General features: G+C 40.0%; 1 protein-coding gene across 1 annotated transcript in view; it reads left to right on the top strand.

The window, feature by feature from the left end:
* ACYP1 (acylphosphatase 1) overlaps positions 1 to 14651 on the top strand; it is a 65458-nt gene that overhangs the window by 33102 nt on the left and 17705 nt on the right. The window lies entirely within an intron of this gene.

The following is a 14651-nucleotide window of genomic DNA, read 5'->3' as shown; positions in this document are numbered from 1 at the left end:
ACAACATCTTTATTCATATCTTTTAGTGGCCTGCATGCCATTCTTGCTAATCCTTTTATCATTTAACTTTCATCTCTTGCATCTAATAATAAGCTCACCAGCAGTAACTCTATCATGCCAAAACCATGTAAACTTTTATATTCCACCTGTAAAAATTAGGTAGAGTGTATATGTTCTTCATATTGATCATTGCTGCAATAGCCTAAGCTATATGGGTTATATACTGCATAGGATATAATAGCTGTCTGGCTTCCAAAGCTTCAGGGCACCTTCTACATGCCAAAGCCATTTGTCAAAAGACAGGTTTGGGCGCCAAGCCGTTCAGTGCTTTCCTGCCACCAAGAAGAGCACTCCTGTGAGCTTTCGAGGATTGATGGTTGGCTAATACTTTTCCATTGCTGGGTAGATAAATTCCTTTATCAGAAAAAAATTACATTACATTTATACTTGCTTTGATTAGCTTTTTGTGAGAAACAAGTACTTTTAAACTAGGGAAAAAAATTTTTCCTTGACTTTTGTATACCTTCAAATGAGAGCATACTTTTTTAACTATTGTGGTAAACAACTTTTTACTGTTGTGGTAAAAATTTGTTTAAAAATATTTTTTCTGTGGAAAACTGTGTTTATCTTACTTTTTGGCACTGGGGAAGGTGTTTAAAGTGATTTTTACTTTGTCTTTTGTGGGAAACAGTTACCTTTTTGCTACTTTTTTTGTTTTATGACATTTGCTGCTAAGCTTCCCTGGAAAGCATGCACCATTTTTACCTTGACCATTGAATAAACTACAACTCCTTTGATCAAACCTTATTTCATCCACAGACAGAAAAAGTTTGTTAATCAGCTTTTGCCACCTGCGGGTTGGTAATTTGCTGCGGCCAAAGCTGGTTCCTCAGACCACACATCTTTTTTCTTCAGATCTCTCTGATGTTGTCCATCCAGCCACTAATGACCGAGTGTTAGCCATGTCTACTGCTGCTGAGTTCCCTCAATGGGCAAGGGAAAACCACTCTTGTCTTTCTTGGGAGAAAGGTCAGGGAATGTGACTATACTTAGCCAGAATGTTGTATCCTCCCTGGGGTAGCTGTTGCTGGCAGTACTGGGTTTGTTTGCCCTAATATTCTGGTCAGAGACCGAAAACGTTCAGCTTATCCTGTGTCAGTTACTTTGGTCAGGAATAATTTATTGGGATTGGCTCAAGGTCCTGTGCAGGCTGTTAATCCTTTTTGTAAGGTGATTTTTTGTTAAAAGAAAAAGGAATACACATTTTCTGAAGAGGTAGTATAATATGTAGGATAATGTGAAGGGACAGATGCTGTGTTTTCTCCTCAGGATTCTGATTCAGATTCTGAGGAAAATGTGATATCTGAAATTCCGTGTGAGGGAACATATTACTCTGAGACTATTTCCAAAATGAACCATTGTATTCAGTTGGAAAACACAGAGGCTTCTCCATCCCTTAGAAAATATTATTATTTGTCTCCATTGGAATTTCCAGAACCCTTACCCATCTCCCTAGTGCTGTCAACGTTGGAGGGTGTGTTTGTCTTAGTGGTTTCCCTGATAGCCAACCTGCTGCTCCTAAGAAAGCAAGTATAATTTACAAAGTGGCTCAGTCTTTCAAGTTTTAATACAATAACCCCGAACCTGACTGCCATGCATTTTTTAAATTCTAATCCTTCTTCTAAGGATGGTAAAGCTTTTGATAAATATGGGGAGAATGTGTGGGCTTCTGTAACTTTGATTACTAACATTCTGAACTGTCAGTTTCAAAGTAATTGTGAAAGTATGAGGCATGTTTTTGTCCTTGTTATCCTCTTGTCAGGAAAAATCTGCTTTCTGTAGTTCCATTTCTTGAGTTTCTGAGATCACTACTCATTGTTTGAAATGTGTTTATGACTCTGTATATACTACTTCTAGGTCTATTGCCACTGGTACACTTTTAAGGAAGTTTGCCTGGTTGCATTCTCAGAACCTCCCAGAAAATGTCAAAAATGAAATTTAGAATTATCCCCTGGATAGAGACTTGGAGATTTTGCTTTTGGCCTGCAAAGGTTACCAAAAGTGTGAGAGAAGTAAGCTGATTCAGGGAATCTCTCAGATTTTTCAACCCTCCTTCTCTAAATTCTCAAAGAGGTTTTCTGCTTTCTCATCAAATTTTTGGCAAGAAACAAAATAAACAGCCTTTGCAGAATGCTGTTAATCAGACATTTAAAAAGCAGTGGCAGAGAGGTACCAAAAAGAAAGCAGGACCCCCCCCCCTCCCCAAGGACAAAGAACATTCAAATAAATCAGAATGACTATATAAGGGGCCTTGAGTAGTCCCTCACCTATTTCAGACAGTCTGAATCTCCACTTCTGTCTTTGGCAACAGATTTTTTCAGGCAAATGGATACTGAATGTAATCCATCTAGGATACAAATGACTCTTCCTTTTCAGGGGAATTCCCAGTCATCTGCCAAACCAAACCCTTTTCTTTCCTCTTGTCTTACATCATGTGCTATCTCAGGGGCTAATAGAAATTATTCCCCCCCTTCATTTAGGGAAAGGATTTTACTCCAGAATGTTTTTGGTGCAAACAGAAACTGCTTTTAAAAAGAAAATAATTAGTTGGGCATATAACATATTGCATGATAACTATAAGAATCAACCAGAGGAGGTTAGAAAACACTGGAAAAACAATTTAAGCAAAGGAACAATAGAAAACCATATGTAAGGCTCACAAGTATGTAACATAGTGCAGAAGGTGTTTGGAAGTGTTTGCATTAGTATTTTATGGAATACATTCACAACGTTGAGCACCAGCAATGATGATGCACAAAACATGAAACCTGGAAGCTGAAATCATATAATTTCATCTGCAAATGTATATGCAGTAGGGCAACCCCTGCCATACATACATATATGTATATATATGTATGTGTGTCTATATGTATGTATATATATATATATATATATATATATATATATATATATATAAATATATATATATCTATATATATATCTATATATATATATATATATATATATATATATATATATATATATATATATACATATATATATATATATATATATATATATATATATATATATATATATATATATATCAACTCAGAGATCAGACTACAGTGGAGAAAGGGCAAAAATCCAATCCCTGCTGTACCACGATCTCTGACAACACATTACTGACTTCTGCACAGCTGGTGCTAAAGTCTGTCGAGGTTATGTGATCTGAGCTATCTGGTTCAATTGAATGTGTGTCAAGGTTGCCAGCTTTCAATGTTATGAATTTATTCCATTTTATACTCCAAGTAGACTTCAAATAATTTTTCCTAAGGTAGATAGCAAATGTGGGAGGTGTGGTAGGAAAGAAAGAGGTAGCTGGGAGCATGTTTTTTGGGAGTGTAATGAGCTGGCAAATTTTAAAAATTTCTTACAGAATACTCTGTCAAAAACATTGGGGTGACAAATAACTAAGTAAATGCTTCTTTTGAGCTGGTACACGCTATCTGAATTGCACATAACATCTTAAGGCTTTATTAAGTACAGTTATATTGGCTGCATGAAAGCAATTACTAGAAAATGGAAATGAAAATCTTAACCAGCTGTATTTGAAGTATTGAATATTGTATAAGAGACAAAAGAACTGGAAATGGAATCTTTAGAAAAAGGAAGAAGCAAATTACATAGAAGTTCTATGAATCTGTAAGTAAATGGAATTTTTGACAACAGTACATGCAAAATAATGTTCAGGAGGAGGAATGAGGTTTAATGGAAGGCAGGTATTGAGCAATTTGTGTTGTAGGACTAAATGAGAATTGTTATAAAGAAAGAAAATGTATGTAAATGGAAAAAAATGTTAAAATTGTTTGTTTTTTCATCTATTAATGTATGCGTGTTTATGTCTTAAGTGATCCACTATCCGGGCCATGAGGCGGTCACAACAGCAATACTAAAATGTAAAATAAGGTGCAGCAGCATTCAGCATGATAAATAACAATTAGTCACGTTAGTAGAGAAAGCACATGTAAGATGAGCCTACACAGGAAAATCACTTATAAACCTATTTAATTTACAAGCTTATGCACATTCAATAAAATAAGAGTTGATGAACTGAATTAAACATAAATGTCTAGTTTACTTTCTTTAACCTTCATCCTTGAAACAGGTATATTTATATTTTTGTGCTAGATGTGACTTTAATTTTCTTTTTATAAAGGCGGAGATGTTGCCTGAAGCAGTGATGTCACTGGGTAGACTGTTCCCTGGTGTAGGGGCAAACTTGAAAGATTTTTCACATACCACTAGGGAAAACTGGGGCCTGTTTAATTTTATGGTGGAGCTTATTACTTACTGTATATTAGCAATGGGTCTAAAATCTGAAGATGATCAAAGTAACTATCTTTGAATAACTTAAAGTTAAGAGTATTAGGCGGGTGGCAGACTGCTTTTTGAATAGAGGTGCAATAATGTTCATTTGAACAAGCAAGATGGAAAAAATGAAGAGTCTTATTTTATGATAGTTTGTAATAGGGACAGTGACAGGTAAGGCATATTCCAATCTGTGGATTACTATATTGATAATAGTGGCACGTTGGGCTTCCTTGGTAATTAGATGTGATTTATTGTAGGCCATCTTGAGTTGTTGAGCTGTTTTGGCTACAAAGTTATCAGTCTGATTGTAAAAAGGTGAAAGTACAACCCCTTAGTACCCCATAAGAACTTTTCTTCTTTGGTAAAGGGCAGTAGAGTGGTCAGTGATGCAAGATGTAGAAATATTGGCTAGTCTTTTGTCTGGACCAATGATCACAACAGTGTATTTAAACATGTTGATGGCTAATGTATTTTAGATTGGGCAATTCCAAATGGAGAAGAGCCATTCTGTAACATAGTAGCTAAGAACAGTCAATATTCTGTCATCTGCATGCTGGCAATGTTGATGAAGACGGTCCTAAGACAGGGTATTTAAGTAAAGTGAGAAAAGTAGTGGGCCTATGACTGATCCTGTATCAAACTTAAGAGTTTTAATAGATAATGGAGAAGAAACTATTAGATAAGTAGTTCCTAAACCACAAGATAACTTAAGAGGAAAAGCCAAAGTCAGTGAGATGCTATAGTAAAAGGCTGTGACTGACCTTTCCAGACACTGCTTTTGAATGAAAAAAAAAATTACCTCTGTCAAAAGCCGATTCTCCATGATAGCTAAATTTGTTAAATTAATGAGATGATTTGCTGTTTTATTGCTGTGTTTGAGTTGTAAACCATGTTGTCTGTCAGATAAAGGGCATATTTTTGGATGTACTCAAGCAGTTGTTCATGTATCAGCTTTTCTTGTATTTTGGCTAATGGGTATATATACTGACAATGGATCTACAATGTGAAGATGAGTTTGGATTATGTATTTCAGGGAGAAGAACTAGGATGCATAGTATGTTTTGAGAGAGCTAACTTGAAAATATGTACTAATATGTGTTCTGATATTTTTGTTTGAGATTCAGCTTTATAATTAGTCATTGCATATATATTTATTTTTTTCACATTTAATGTTTTTTTATTATTATTTTTTGTCACTTGTAATCTATATACAGGACTTTTCTCCACTGTTTCTCACTGAAAAGATGCTTTTAGCTGGATTGGACTATCCTGGTTAACAAATGAAAATAAATAAGTAATTAAATTTGTCCAGTATGTAAACCAGTCCATCTTATCAATTTATCCTACAAAAACACAGTCTAGTCTGTCTTTGTTTTCCCATATCCCAGTAATTTTAATATGCTTCCATCAAGCTCTGGTTTCATAATCTAGCAACTTTTATTTTAGTACCTCTAATTCACTTAACATATGCACACAGTATTCTTTTAGGTCATGGTTCACATTTTATAACTCTTCAGTTGTAAATGCCTGGGAATTCACTACCTCTGCTACCTTTGCTTTCATCTTTTTGGCTTTGATTGTGTAGTTGTCAGGTTTGGCACTTTATCAATACCTTTTTCAAAAGCGACCAATAAGTTATCCCAGGACACCTCTACAGCCTCACTGTCCTGAGATTCTTCTTTCTAACCTTCCAGTGTCAATAGTATTTGCTCATCATTTGCCATTTGCCTGGATTCATAGTAAGTAACTTTGGTAAGTCTAACAGCTTTCCTGACATTTTCCTTTTTTTCTGGCATGCCTAGTTCTTAAGTATACTTTACCTTTACAGTCTTAATCTTCAAATTTTGATCAACTTACTGTTTGAAACAATAATTCCAAACATTCAAGTGAGACCTGGAAACACATTTCACTACTGCATCACAAGAAGCTCCATGTACTACAAAGAATTGTGATTTGGTCTCTGATCATAATCCTTTATTATGTGCTCTTGACGTGGATGCCAACATTCATCTCTTGAGCTTCGTTCTGAATTTCTTGGCAACCATGTCTGGAACACAATAAGCAGAAGTGATCAGCGACCCACTCATAATGCTATATATTATTGCTGACATTAACTCAGCTGTCCCATATGCATCTGTGCAGTGTCAACCATACTGCATCATACCACTAAGTAAATATTTTCCCACGTAACTGTGCTAGTAATTTTCTGTCACAAACACATTCTCATATTCAGAAATCTCCTTCCATAGATTCATAGGCAAGTACTAGGCTAGCTGCCCCTGCAGGCCATTTTTAAGACTAGCCATTTTCCCTTTTTTGTGTTTTGGATATAGATTGACCTTACCCATCCCATGGTCTATAATTGTATGTTAACCCTAATGAGAATAACTGGGATTATACCATAGATAATTTGAAGGTATCCATGCAGGGGACAAAGCATTTAGGAGCTGCATCTGTCCATTAGTAGTACAGGGGGCAGTCATCTGGGTAAAGTTTATGTTTTCTATCTCTAGCTCTAAGTTGCACATGAAAATAGGCATGGATGAACTTTGTTTTATGTGGATGGGGAGTCTGTTCCATAGCAGTGGTATCCTCTGCAAAATATACCTGTCCCTCAAAACCATTCTGTTGTTGTTGTAGAAGAGGTTTAGATCCCTTCCCTTATTTGATCACTTAATAGTCATAATAATAGAATTTTCATAACCTTTCATAATGGCTGACTGAGAAAAAGATAGGGGAATCTTAAATGAAAGGCCTGCACTGGATGAGTTTTTAATTAAATGTAGAACAGAAGTTGCTATTAAAGGATAATTAGTAGGGCATATAAAATATTGCATGATAACTATAGGAATTAATGAGAAGTGGTCAGAAAAGATTGAGAAGAGAGAGATTAGGTATGCTATTCATAAAGAAACAATGGGAGGATGTATGTATGGCTCCCAAATATGCAAAGTCTAGAAGATTTAGGGTTTTTGCAGAGAAGTGTTTGCATAGATACTTTTATACCCTAAGAAGACTCCAAAGAATTTTTTCACCTGTAGATGGCAAATGTTGGAACTATGATGGGGAAGAAAGAGGTAACTGAGAACATATGTTTTGGGAGTGTGTTGAGTTGGCAGACTTTAAAATCTCCCTACAGAGTACTCTGTCAGGAATACTGGATGAGCCAATTAGTGTAACTTAGGAAATATGTGTTTAGAGCTTGGATGCAAGATCTGAGTTGCTTATACATAACAAGGCCTTGTTAAGCTTAATTCTGGTGGCTGCCAAAAAAGCAATTACTAGAAAATGGAAATCAAAATCTAAACCAACTATTCTTGAAGTAATAAATATTGTAACAGAGATAAACAACCGAAAATGGGATCCTTGCAAAAGGGTAAATTACATAGAAAAAGTGGAACTTGTGGGAACAATAAATGCAGAAATTGTTTTGCAGGAGGAATGAGGTTTAAGAGAAGGCAGGAATTGAATAATTATGTAATGTAGCTTAGATTATACATCACATATATTGTTATATATTTTATAATGTTTTTTAAAGCAAATTTGTTATTATGGTTTATTTACTTTTATATAAATGTAAGTTTACCTGTGTAACAAGTGACAATTCAATAAAGGAGTTAAAATAAAAACATTTAGAAAAGGTTAATGCACAGAAATATTAACAGTCTTACTTGTATGTTTATATTGGACCAACAGTTTGTGTCCAAAAACAAAGGAGTTATGTTCTTACCATAACGTTCCATCTGTGTTGTTCAGCTTCATTCATTCATTACTGATGGGTTCTGTCCTTGGAACTTTGTTGGCCTTGTAACAAGTTTGTGCCAGCCAAAAAACACTCAAGCTAAGCCTTTACCCACAGTGCCCTTCTCCCTATTACTTCAGATCGAGTTTGCCCATTCTAAGTAAAGCAGAGGCTTTCTCTGAGCAGAAACCCTAAAGTAGGAGTAGGACCCAATCCGATCCCCCAGGAGCCTCTGGAGGGGGAAGGTGGGTGGGACGTAATGAATGAATAAAGATGAACAACACAGATGGAACGTTATGGTTAGAATATAACTTCTTTATCTGATGTTGTTAATCTTCATTCATTCCTTACTGATGGGACAGACAGAGTCCCTAGCTACCTTTAGTCCTGGGCAGCCCTTATGGAAGTATGTTCCTGAGTACCGTTGAACCAAAGGATGCTCTTCCCTTGGAGGCCAAGTCCAATTTGTAATGAGTGATAAAGATATGAGGGGTAGCCCAAGTTGCAGCTGCACAAATATCACTCAGTGAAGCCTTTGGATGAAAAGCAACTACTGCTACTGACCTGATGGAATGTGCTCTGACTTTGCATGGTAGAGGAATTTTATTTTGTTGGTAAATCAAGGATATACAGTTTCTCAACCACTTGGACAAGGTTACTTCTGAGACAGGATTTCCCAATTTCGGGCCTGAATAGGACACAAATAGTTGGTCTGATTTACGTACTGACTTAGTTCTGTCTAGGTAAAAATGTAACTATCTGTACCTCCAGCAAATGAAGACAGTATTCTCCTTTGTTTGAGTAGTTGGGAAAAAAGACTTGGTAGGTCAATTCGTTTGGTTAATTGTCAACTCTGAAATAACCTTGGGCAGAAATAAAGGATTAGTCTGGAGTGATACTCTGTCTTTATGAAATGCCACGTAAGGGCGTTTAATACACAAAGCCTTAAGCTCTGAAATGCATCTGGCTGATGTGACAGGTACCAAAAATAGTGATTTCCAGGACAGGAACTTTAGGTCGCAAGTGGAAGTAGGTTCAAAGGGTGATCGTGTCAGGGATTGTAGTACTAGTGTTAAATTCCAAGGTTTGATGGGTTCCCCTGAAGGGTGGTCTGATATTCAAGACACCTTTTAAGAAAGTTTTACAGAGACGATGGGAGATTACTGATGAGTCTTCAAACCCATTATGGAAGTTTGAGATAGCAGCTAAGCGTAGTCAAATAGTTGAGGCTGCTGCTCCTGAATGAAGAAGAATTGATAAATAATCCAAAACCACACTAACAGAAGCTGAGCAAGGGTCTAATTGTCTTTGTCAGGACCAAATAAGGAACCTCATCCTCTTGCTAAGATGGATTTTCCTGGTAGATGGTTTATGTGAAGCCAGAAAGATATTACGGACTGGGGAGATAAGGTTATTCTGCTTGGCTATTACCAGAAGTGGAGAAACCAAGCTGTCAGCTTGAGACTGGAGGTGTTCGGGTGAGTCAACGTTGTGGGTGTGAGATTAATTCTGGAGTTGGATCCAGAATCCATGGGTGATCTAATAGATGAGGCCAAAGGAAGGGAAACTAAACTTGCTGTGGCCATTAAGGAGCAATGAGGATTACTCTGCTTCTTATTAAAAGGGCTTTTTTTAGAAATTGGGGGATCGGGGGAAAGGGAGGGAAAGCATACAGAAGTCCCGTGGGCCATTCGTGAATCAGAGCATCCCTCGGTGACTCCCCCTGCGGGGGAATTAGGGCAAAGCAGTTGCTGCATTTGTGGTTTGCTAGAGAGACAAATAGGTTGCAACAAGGCTGGCCCCAGCGGCTGAAGATCTTTGCCACAACCATAGGATTGAGGGACCACTCATGAGGCAGTAGGATGCATCTGCTCAGTTTGTCTGCAGTCACATTGGAACACCTGGGATTATGCGTTGCAGTCAGAAAGCAGTTGGAAGCTGTCACCCATTGCCAAATTCTCATGGCTTGTCGACACAATGGATAGGACTTGGCTCCCCCTTGTTTGTTGATGTCCCAGACTACTGACATGTTGTCTGATTGAATAGCAATTGTCCCTGACTGAAGGATGGATTGAAATGCTTGCAACGTTAGAAGCACCGCCCTCAGTTCTAGGACATTAGTATGCAGGTGGGTGTCTACGTCTGACCAAGTATCTTGGACCATCTCGTCTGGTAAAGCTCCCTCCACCCTATCAGGGAAGCATCCATAGTCACTGTGGCCCTGGGCTGTAGGGGGTAAAAGGGGCAACTCCATTATTGTCTGTCTGGCTTCATCTACCACATTAAATCCTGCTTGCATCGCTGAGTTATCCGTATTTGAAAGGACAACGGATGTTGTAAGGGGTACCATTGTGTTAGAAGGAGCCATTGGAGAATTCTCATGTGTAGTCTTGCTAAGGGCGCTATGGTAATTGATGTCGCCATAGAAGCCAGAAGATGAAAGACTTTTTGAGCTTGGACTAGGCTTTGACAGAGAATCATCCGGATTTGGGATATTATCCTGTGCAGTCTGTGGTCTGGGAGAGAGACTAGGCAAGCATTTATGTTGAAAAGCGCTCCGATAAATTCTAAGGATTGAGAGGGAATCCGGTTGCACTTTCCCCAGTTTATTGAGATTCCCAGCGAATCTGCTAGTCTGAAAGAGTAGTTTAGTGCTATCTCCAGCAGACGCTTGGTGGTGGCAGTGAGGAGCCAATCATCTAAATATGGAAACACCCGGAATCCTTGTAGTCTCAAGTGAGCTGTTACCACTGCCATGCACTTGATGAACACTATGGGGGCTGTAGACAGTCCGAAGGGCAGCACGCGGAATTCAAAATGATTATCTCCTAGCCAGAAGCGAATAAATCTTCTGGAGCGTTTGTCCATTTTTATGTGGTAATACACATCCTGAAGATCTGTTGAGCATATCCAATCATCTTTCTCCAAGAACGGAAGTATGGACTGAAGCGTGACCATCCGGAATTTTTCTTGTTTGACAAATTTGTTTAGAATGCTGAAATCCAGAATTGGTCTCCAGTCTCCTGTCTTTTTTGGCACTAAAGGAATCTCGAGTAGAATCCGGATCCTATCTGGTCTGGTGGGCCTGTCTGGATGACACTTTTTTTGAAGCGGCTTTTGAATTTCTAGTGCCGCTGTTTCCCTTTGACTGGGGTGGAACGTCAGGAATTCAACTTGGTGACGTTGGGTAAAGATTGAATGGGACGTGATATCCTCTGGTTATGATCTGTTGCACCTATAAATCTGTTGTTATTGTTAGCCAGGCAGAATAGTGCAAGAAAAAATGTCCCCCGACTGCTTCCAGAGGAAAGCAATTGGGCTGCTCCTCAGGAGTGCTGATAGCATTGTCCCGAGCAAGAATCTCTGGATCTCTGGTTATGCGGACCCCCTCTGCCGCTGTAGGGGCACCTTCCGTTGAGTTACCCCCTCTACCCTGGAGAGTATACTCGCCACGCGTGTCATGGAAAGGACCCTGCAATTTTTTTGTGCCACATCTTTCAACTACTCTAGTTCCTAGAGTATGGACGCTGAGGGGTGGAAAAAAGTACACCCATGGCAGACAGGGTCTTGCTGTCCTTCTCACACCTTGCCAATGTGTCTTTCACTTTCGGGCCGAAAACGGAAGAAGGTTCCACTGGAGCATTAAGAAAGGAAGATCCGCAAAGTCACAAAGACGATTCCAGGCATGACTTCTCATGACAACATCTGAATCCGCCACTCTGGCTGCTCCTTCAGTGGCGTGGGAAATCAGAAGCATGGAGGAGTTGGATATGGATTCCAGGGCAACTAGCTGAAAGGCAACTTTGTCACAGACCTCATCAGAGACAGCTCCTGCTAAGGTTTCAGAGAGTTCGGAGACTAGGTCTCTCTGAAGCTTGGTGAGGTGTGCCAGGTAATTCAAAGACCTAACAGCAAAGTTTGATGATCGAAAGACTTGCTTCCCTAACCTGCCCACCGCCCGAGACTCCCTGTTTGCGGGGTGGACAGTCTGGCTCTCCTCGGCCAGTTCCTTTTTTGTGGCAGCCGCCACCACCATCATGTTTACTAGAAGACCCTTGGACCAGTTTGTCCGGCCTCTGTAGGATTGGTTCAGTGGTATCAGGACTCTTCCATGTGTGCTGCATGATGTGCTGAACCAGCTCATCTGCAGGCTGGGTCACCCAGGAAGTAGAGGGTCGAGCACGAAAAGCCTGCAGGAACAAGGACTCCTTGGTGGAGGGATTGGTGGGCTTCCAGTCACCCCTCTGTTTCAGTATTTCAAGGATGTCTCCAAACAAAACATCATCAGGGGACGACCGTGGGGACCCCTTCCCTTCATCGTAGTCCGTGGCCTCAGTGAGAGACTCCTCAGGTGAGTCCACGTGTTTCCTCTTGCATGTCCTCTTGCGCGATACCTCTTCAGCGGGAGCTTCTGAAGAGGACTCTGAAGAAGAGGCACCCTATGGTAGGGTATCTTGAGGCTCTTGTGCTCGATGTCCCAAAGCAGTGGCTTGTGTCAGCTGCGGCTCAGAGGGAGGACATATCTGGAGTTTCGATGCCGAAGGCTTGCCTGCAGAGGCAAGGGCTGTCTCCATTGCTTGGAAAGCTGGCCCACCCAAAGAGAGATGGGAGCCTGGAACCGAGAATGACAACCTCAGAACCAGGGTTATACCCCACTCCGACAAGCCCGCTCCCAAGGACGGAGCCTTAAGGGGACTCTGTACCGACAGGACTCCTGGAACTGTGGCTGATGGCACCGTAGAAAAACTCGGAGCCATACCAGATGCCTTGGAGCCTGCAGTCCAGTCCTGAACCTGAGGATGGCCTGGCTCCAAACAAGTCGAAGGCCAAAGGGAGGGCTCTGGAGCCACAGTGAGATCCACTAGTGCCAGCGAAGGTGTAGGAACCGAAAAAGGCATCGGTGCCGAGTACTTCGAAGCCTGTAAAGAGGTCAAAGGAGGAGAATAAGATGGAGTCCATGGAGATAGATTCCCAAGTCCAAAAGGGAATGGGGTCTTAGAAAGTGTAACAGCCCTCTGGCCATCAACAGCTGGTCCACAAGACGCACCACATCCAATTCCGAGAAGCTCCTGGTTGATCTTGTGGATATCCCCGATGAGGACTCTGACCATTCTAAGAAAGGGCTAAATTGCTGCCCAACAAAAGGATCCACTGAAGGGGAGTACCGGGTCCATGCAGTATTGTCTATCAGCACCAAGGTCTCGAGTTTATAGACCTGTATGGCAGGGCTGTCCAAACTTGGAACAGACACTGTCGGCAAGCTCGGTGCCATGGTTTGTGTGGATGTCAGAATTTGCAGTTTAGGCAAGGTTGGTACAGTAGACACTGTCGGTGCCAAAATAGGCGCTGACGACACAATGGTTGTTGATGGTACTGAAGACGGTGCTGTAGAAGGTAGTTTCGACTCTGATGCTGAAGAGGTCATTTTTGGAGTTTTAGGTCTTGATTCCTGCTTCCTATCACCAGAGGGTGAAGAAGGAACCAAATGTAGTCTCTTTTTATGCTCTTTTCTGGAAGGTGGTGAGCCCTCCAACCACAGAATTAGCCTCTGAGAAGAGCGTCTTAAGGAGGCTTTTCAGAATCAAATTGTTTTTCCTTTCATTAAGGGTTCGAGAACTGAGCAAATAGTACAAGGAGGCTGTACAGAAAGATGGGGAGCTCCCAAACAATATACACATGAAGCATGAGTATCACTGTTAGGCATCTTGCGACTACACTTGTCACACTGTTTAAACCCTGAAGCTCCTTTTTTCTCAGACATAATATCACAATACAAGTATCCAATAATACAGTGAAAGTAAAGACGAAAGATTTTTTTTTTTAACAAGGGAAGTAAAGAGAAGGAAAGAAATACCAACGATGCTATTGAAGGATTACCACAGAGGGTAAACGGAAAGGGCTGTACCAACAATGGTACTTGAGATTACAGTAAGGTATATGAGGAAAAATATACTTAGAAGATACTTAAAAGTGGGTAAAAACTAGCGATAGACTAAAGGGACTTTAGAATGAAAAGTAAGGTGAACAAATTTAAGAAAACACTTTGATATGCAAAAGAAACTAAGTACTTAGCTGAGAGCTGGCTTGACACAGCTTTGCAGCTATGCGGCAAACGAGATCTGTGGTAACAGGGAGAAGGGCATTGTGGGTAAACGCTTAGCTTGAGAGTTTTTTGGCTGGCACGAGCTTGTTACAAGGCAGACTCGGTACAAGGACAGAACAGACACCCATCAGTAAGGAATGAATGAAGATCAACAACATCAGATCTATTTTTAATAGCTTTTATGTAAACCCAGTTTTGTCTTGTCACCAGGATCATAATTCTCCATTCATGAAGGAAACTTGTTACATAGCTTATATTTAGTATGTCACATTTTCCAGTTATCTTCCTTCTCTGTTGTTACAATAACCCTCTTAGAAATCATCAGTAGCACATTGTATTTTATATATTTACGTTTTGAATCTCTTTGCACTATGGTTGCTGATTGTATTATTCATAGCTCATTTTGTGAGTTTTAAATCATATCAGAAGGAA

The sequence above is a fragment of the Protopterus annectens genome, chromosome 6.part0, assembly GCF_019279795.1.
Source record: "Protopterus annectens isolate FY-2018-M chromosome 6.part0, PAN1.0, whole genome shotgun sequence".
Lineage (NCBI taxonomy): Eukaryota > Metazoa > Chordata > Ceratodontiformes > Protopteridae > Protopterus > Protopterus annectens.
The sequence above is the reverse complement of the archived record's forward strand: the minus strand, read 5'-3'. Positions and strand labels throughout refer to the sequence as shown.